Below are 8,177 nucleotides of genomic sequence, written 5' to 3' on the forward strand. Positions count from 1 at the left end.
TGTAAAGGGGGGCAGAATGAGAGGGGATTGAGTCTGGCAAATTGCCAGGAGCAGGTCATGAGCATTCAGATGAGAGGTAGCTCCCGTTCCATTGGCTTTTTCTGAAGACAAAGGAATTCTCCGGTTGGAACATTATTGAAGATTTATGTTAAAAACATCCTCAAGATTGATTCTATACATCGTTTGAAATGTTTCTACGGACGGTAACGGAACTTTTTGACATTTCGTCTGCAACTGGTGAACGCGCTTCGTGAGTTTTGATTTGTTTACCAAATGCGCTAACAAAAGTAGCTATTTGGACATAAATGATGGACATTATCGAACAAATCAAAAATGTATTGTGGAACTGGGATTCCTGGGAGTGCATTCTGATGAAGATCATCAAAGGTAAGTGCATATTTATAATGTTATTTCTGACTTCTGTTGACTGCACAATATGGCGGATATCTTTTTGTCTTGAGTGGGCTCTGAGCGCCGACCTCAGATTATTGCATGGTTTGCTTTTTCCGTAAAGCTTTTTTGAAATCTGACACAGCGGTTGCATTAAGGAGAAGTGGATCTAAAATTCCATGTATAACACTTGTATCTTTGATCAACGTTTATTATGAGTATTTCTGGAAATTGATGTGTCTCTCTGCAAAATCACTGGATGTTTTTGGAACTACTGAACATAACGCGCCAATGTATACTGAGATTTTTTTATATAAATATGAACTTTACCAAACAAAACATACATGTATTGTGTAACATGAAGTCCAATGAGTGTCATCTGATGAAGATCATCAAAGGTTAGTGATTCATTTTATCTCTATTTCTGCTTTTTGTGACCCCTGTCTTTGGCTGGAAAAATGGCTGTGTTTTTCTGTGATTTGGCGGTGACCTAACATAATCGTTTGTGGTGCTTTTGCTGTAAAGCCTTTTTGAAATCGGACACTGTGGTGGGATTAACAACAAGATTACCTTTAAAATGGTATAAGATACTTGTATGTTTGAGGAATTTTAATTATGAGATTTCTGTTGTTTGAATTTGGCGCCCTGCACTTTCACTGGCTGTTAAGAAAGAAATGATAAGAAATTATCTGGCCACTAGTTGTGATACAGACCTAATCTAAACATATAGGCCTATGGGCTAGGCTACATGAAGAGTGTGACTATGATTTGAAAAAGTCGCAAAAAAAAGCATGTGCTGTTTCTTGCCTTAAGATGGGCATCATTCACAAGTGATAGGCTAATATTTTCACTCATCACACTATTATTGATTTAATGTTGTCTTTACATATACTAAATCCCGTATGTGTGAAATTTGTGTTGATTTAGAGTGGACCATTATCATGCACCTGTCTCGAAACAGGGGCAGCGGGAAAAAAAATACGTCATCTATGCACTTAAATAGCAAATGGACGACGCTTTTCCGTGGTTCATTTTCATGCCAGCAAGGTAGGCTATACTCCTGTTGTAAAGCAATGTGCTTAATATTAGGAAAGTTGAGAAATAAATATAGTAGGCCTAGTCTATAAAATACTGATTGGATCCTGCTCTTTTTAGTAGAGGTCATCACTTTGTTTTCTCGCGCAATTGCATAGCCTATAGAAATGTTGCGCAACATGAGCTCATGGGCTCTCATTAAGTGTTTGATTAGATTTTCAATTACATTTGCATTGATGTCAGAGGGATTAGAGGGACAATAGAGTGCTGAGTACCAGGCAGTTAGCACGTTTGGTAGGCTACTAATGACCATCAGCAGAGTCAGAGATTAGAGAAAGCTAATTACCTGACTAAACAGTCACGTGGAATTTGACTGCTGTCATGACTCGTGACCGCTGGTGTGGCGGTAAGATGGTCACGTAACAGCCCTACCCTCATACACAGTACAGTATATCCCACCCAGTTGCCTACTGGTCAGGTCTGGATGCTGCTGGCAGACCAACCACCACTCACCCACCTTATGTCTAATCCACTACAGACTTTTACCAGGAGTCCTGTATGGGGGTAAGCACATAGAGACAGGTAGTAATTAGGAAATATTGACTTTATCTGAACAAAGTGACTTGCCTGTATTCCAGGATGTGTGGATGGAATGAATCATTCAATATGGTGGTCCACACATTGCATATATCTTGAAAGAAGGTTAGCAAAGCCCTGCACCTGGCTACATAAAATAGATGTTTCGTTTTATGCTCTCATGAAATGAATTAATGTCCGGTTATACTGTATGTGGTCTAGCAACTGTATGAGTCAGACGGTACAGTCATGGATTTTGGAATGACACAATTTGCCAGTAATGGCCTGTAGCCATCTACTGTATATCTAAATATATTGAATCAATATTGAATCACTAAGCTTGTAATAAGTGACTCAAGCTGAGACAGGCTCCTGAACTGACCCTACTTCCCTCTTTCTCCCTTTGTCTATCATTATTTCCTTACCTTTCTTTTTTTATCCTTTAATTTCCTTCTCTCACTCTTTCTGTCCCTCCCCCTCTCTCTCTTTGGGGCAGGCGGTGGTCTGCTGTGCTGTGTGGAGGTGTATGATTAGTATATGCTTAGTCAGATACAGCTGTTTTGCAAGCTAAGGGAGGCCTTTGAACACCTTCCGTCTTATTTTAGCTTTATTCATGGTTGCATGTTTCGTCACAATATTGTTTTGGACTGATGCACAACTGAGCATTCTACTCAAAGCACTGATGAAACAACTGCCCGAGTTACACCAGGAACGCACAATCCCTCCATCAGTGCTCAGACTGTCCACTATAGGCTGAGAGAGGCTGGACTGAGGGCTTGTAGGCCGGTCCTCACCAGACATCACCGGCAACAACGTCGCCTATGTGCACAAACCCACTGTCGCTGGACCAGACAGGAATGGCAAAAAGTGCTCTTCCCTGACGAGTCGCGGTTTTGTCTCACCAGGGGTGATGGTCGGATTTGCGTTTATCGTCGAAGGAATGAGCATTACACCGAGGCCTGTACTCTGGAGCGTGATGGATTTGGAGGTGAAGGGTCAGTCATGGTCTGGGGTGGTGTGTCACAGCATCATCGGACTGAGCTTGTTGTCATTGCAGGCAATCTCAACGCTGTGTGTTACAGGGAAGACATCCTCCTCCCTCATGTGGTACCCTTCCTGCAGGCTTATCCTAACATGACCCTTCAGCATGACAATGCCACCAGCCATACTGCTCGTTCTGTGCGTGATTTCCTGCAAGACAGGAATGTCAGTGTTCTGCCATGGCCAGCGAAGAGCCCGGATCTCAATCCCATTGAGCACGTCTGGGAACTGTTGGATCAGAAGGTGAGGGCTAGGGCCATTCCCCCGAGAAATGTCTGGGAACTTGCAGGTGCCTTGGTGGAAGAGTGGGGTAACATGCGAAAACCTGAGGAAAATCCATCCAGGAAGTGGGATTTTTTTGATGTGGGTAGTTTTCAATTGAATGCCTAAAGAGTATCTAATGGGTTAGGACCCAGATTGCAGTTCCTATGGTTTCCACTAGATGTCAACAGTCTTTAGACATTGTATCATGCTTGTTTTCTGAAAAATTAAGAAGAATGAGACCTTTCTGTTAGTGGACTGTAGATTCATGCAGTGCTGGTTTGCGCGCGTGACCGAGTGCGCGCCCTTCGTTGTTTTTCCTGTCTATTGAATACGCTATTGTCCGGTTGAAATATTATCGATTATTTAGCCAATTGACAACCTGAGGATGAATTATAAACATCGTTTGACATGTTTCGACAAACTTTACCGGTACTATTAGGATGTATTCGTCTGCATGTTTTGACCTCCTTCGAACACAACGCACCAACAAAACTGCATTTTTGGGATATAAAGAGGGACTTTATCAAACAAAACAAACATTTATTGTGTAGCTGGGATTCTTGTGACTGCAACCAGATGAAGATCTTCAAAGGTAAGTGATTGATTGTATCGCTATTTCTGACTTTCGTGACTCCTCTACTTGGTTGGAAAATGTTTGTATGCTTTTGTAAGCGGGGCGCTGTCCTCAGATAATCGCATGGTATGCTTTCGCCGTAAAAGCCTTTTTGAAATCTGACAAAGCGGCTGGATTAACAAGAAGTTCATATTTAAGCCGATGTATAACACTTGCATTTTTATGAATGTTTATTATGACTATTTCTGTATTTTGAATTTGGCGCTGCAATTTCACCGGATGTTGTCGAGGTGGGTCGCTAGCGGAACGCCTGCGCCAGAAAGGTTATGTTTGCTGAAAATAAACGGAGTTGAGAGTGAGAGGATGTTTCTTTTTTGCTGAGTTTATATTTTAGGGTTAAGGATAACAGACACAGCTGATGAGAAACCAACTGAAAGTGGGTTTGACTTACAGCTGTTATTTCCTGCAGTGACCTCCCCTGTGTCCCAATGCCACATGTTGTCAACACCTGAGACATTTTTTATGCATGACAATGGTGATGACTACTCATGTCACCTACTGTAAGTACTGCAATGTGGATTTTCCTGTAAGGTCACCTAAGTGACGTAAAAGCTCAGTGTCTAAAGAGCCCAACTGAGTCATATTTCCCTGTAAAACGGGACATACTTCAGTAAATACAGCCCTACAACATCTGTAGTTATTAAAGCTGATGCCTTTGTTCACAAACAATGTATATACTTTATCAAGGCCCACGCAAGTCTGTCAATATTATACAAACAGTCTGAGCAATGTCACAGAACAATAACATTACTCTGTCAAAAGTATTCATGGGTTGCAAGTTTCCTCACAATATTGTTTTGAACATTCATTTTAGGACTGATGCCCAGCTGAGCATTCTACTCAATGGAGTCTCAGTAGGTGCTGACAAAGATTTAGATTAAAGTGTATTACTGTGGCTTGGAAACATGATGACATTCCAAAAGGAGGCAAATAATTAGTAGGACAAGCTTTTGTCATTATTGTGATGTCGCCAGATTGACTGTAGATGCAGTATAACTTTAGCTAGCTAGCTAGATTGAGGGTAGCACTGACATTTTTAGCTAGCTAATGTTAGAATTGCTAGCTATTTCTGACAAACTTTACTAGCTCATGGCAACATTGCCATCTCTCTAGTAAACTTGACCACATTATAATGATGGCAAAATTGTTTTCTACTATGTTTTCTACTACGTATTTGTCTTCTTTAGCAATGTCATCATTTGCAATGTAATCATATTTCCAGACCCTTTCAGTGTAATTTTGATGAAACATTCATTAGCCCCCGTTCAGAAAGACTGAGCATCAAGCATCAGTCGGACATCAATACGCTGCGGCATCTGTAGAACGTTGATAACAATGGCAACAACGAGACCGAGTGATGGACGTGCAACCCATGAACATGCCAAATAAAATATATTGTGTCCTATTCTGCAGTATATTTCCACGTTTTTCTCCAAGCTTATTCTCGAATTCATTTATGGCCTAAAATATTTGCACAATTTTGCAAACTAAGATCATAAACAAAGTTTAAAAACTAGCATGTACTGTACAGTAGGAGGTACAGTGGGGCAAAAAAAGTATTTAGTCAGCCACCAATTGTGCAAGTTCTCCCACTTAAAAAGATGAGAGAGGCCTGTAATTTTCATCATAGGTACACTTCAACTATGACAGACAAAATGAGAAGAAAATAAATCCAGAAAATAACATTGTAGGATTTTTAATGATATTATTTGCAAATTATAGTGGAAAATAAGTATTTGGTCACCTACAAACAAGCAAGATTTCTGGCTCTCACAGACCTGTAACTTCTTCTTTAAGAGGCTCCTCTGTCCTCCACTCGTTACCTGTATTAATGGCACCTGTTTGAACTTGTTATCAGTATAAAAGACACCTGTCCACAACCTCAAACAGTCACACTCCAAACTTCACTATGGCCAAGACCAAAGAGCTGTCAAAGGACACCAGAAACAAAATTGTAGACCTGCACCAGGCTGGGAAGACTGAATCTGCAATAGGTAAGCAGCTTGGTTTGAAGAAATCAACTGTGGGAGCAATTATTAGGAAATGGAAGACATACAAGACCACTGATAATCTCCCTCGATCTGGGGCTCCACGCAAGATCTCACCCCGTGGGGTCAAAATGATCACAAGAACGGTGAGCAAAAATCCCAGAACCACACGGGGGGACCTAGTGAATGACCTGCAGAGAGCTGGGACCAAAGTAACAAAGACTACCATCAGTAACACACTACGCCACCAGGGACTCAAATCCTGCAGTGCCAGACGTGTCACCCTGCTTAAGCCAGTACATGTCCAGGCCCGTCTGAAGTTTGCTAGAGAGCATTTGGATGATCCAGAAGAAGATTGGGAGAATGTCATGTGGTCAGATGAAACCATAATAGAACTTTTTGGTAAAAACTCAACTCGTCGTGTTTGGAGGACAAAGAATGCTGAGTTGCATCCCAAGAACACCATACCTACTGTGAAGCATGGGGGTGTAAACATCATGCTTTGGGGCTGTTTCTCTGCAAAGGGACCAGGACGACTGATCCGTGTAAAGGAAAGAATGAATGGGGCCATGTATCGTGAGATTTTGAGTGAAAACCTTCCATCAGCAAGGGCATTGGAGATGAAACGTGGCTGGGTCTTTCAGCATGACAATGATCCCAAACACACCGCCCGGGCAATGAAGGAGTGGCTTCGTAAGAAGCATTTCAAGGTCCTGGAGTGGCCTAGCCAGTCTCCAGATCTCAAACCCATAGAACATCTTTGGAGGGAGTTGAAAGTCCGTGTTGCCCAGCAACAGCCCCAAAACATCACTGCTCTAGAGGAGATCTGCATGGAGGAATGGGCCAAAATACCAGCAACAGTGTGTGAAAACCTTGTGAAGACTTACAGAAAACGTTTGACCTCTGTCATTGCCAACAAAGGGTATATAACAAAGTATTGAGATAAACTTTTGTTATTGACCAAATACTTATTTTCCACCATAATTTGCAAATAAATTCATTAAAAATCCTACAATGTGATTTTCTGGATTTTTCTTTCTCATTTTGTCTGTCATAGTTGAAGTGTACCTATGATGAAAATTACAGGCCTCTATCATCTTTTTAAGTGGGAGAACTTGCACAATTGGTGGCTGACTAAATACTTTTTTGCCCCACTGTATAGGGGCAATACCACAGCATTCACTGCAATATCTACCATATCAGTCATTTTGGCAGCTGGAAGCTACATAATATACTAGGTTGTCCCACACCACCAATACAGTAAATCATGAAGTCGGTTTAAATCCCTCTGAAAGTTGATACTTTAAATCGAATGAAAAGAGCAGATCTCACCCTTTTCATCTTATCATCTTCCTGTTCCGCAAGATTATTTTCCTCCCATATTCTGTTCGCTTCTATCCCTATTCATTCTCTCTCTCTTTCTCTCTCTACCGCCCTTGGGCCAGCAGCACTAAAAATAATTGAAATAGTGTTTGAATGGACAGGGGAATAAGATAGCTATAATGATAGAGTAACAATGGTAATGATAGGAGTCAATGCAGTGAATGGCACTGCTTCTCTGTCCTGTAGCAAGGGATACTGTGACTGTGGATTCCGGAATGATGGTGTTCTATGTCAAAACGAACATCAAAATTGATGAGAGGCTGTTGTGTCAAAGGGGGCATCGCACATACATGATACAATCTACCCTATATTATACCCCATTTAGAAGACTAAAGTAGATTTATGGTCAAACAGAGCCTTGACATTTAACTAATCAGTAAGAGCTTAATAAAGCGTGTCTGTGTTGTTTCTAAATGCTCACCTGGTGATTAAGAAATAATTGCAATGAACTATCTGCCTTATAATGAGTTGGAGGTGGGATGTATGAAGGAGGAAATGACTGTGCTTTGCGGTGCATTACGGGGCGGGCAGCATTAGGTGAACTACCCAGGAATAACTGGGAGTGTGGTTATGGTTCTGGCAGATCCCAACCTGCACTGGGGATGACAGAGACAGACACCCTGAGGGTCAGACTGTGTCAGTTGGGCTGTTTCTAAAAACAGACACCCCCTCCTCCTTTATTCTCCACAGCAGATGCTAAGTCCTGTCTGTCTTCAGAGGAAGGCAATTACTTGAGTCAGAGAGAAAGGCACTCCTCGCTCTAATAAACCAGCATCAAATCACCCACTGAGTGACAGACTGTCACTGACTCACGTGTGGATCTAGAACAGGAAAGGAGGACAGGAGAGAGGACGGAGGGAAGGAGG

This window comes from Salvelinus alpinus, chromosome 2, assembly GCF_045679555.1.
Source record: "Salvelinus alpinus chromosome 2, SLU_Salpinus.1, whole genome shotgun sequence".
In the NCBI taxonomy this organism is placed as follows: domain Eukaryota; kingdom Metazoa; phylum Chordata; class Actinopteri; order Salmoniformes; family Salmonidae; genus Salvelinus; species Salvelinus alpinus.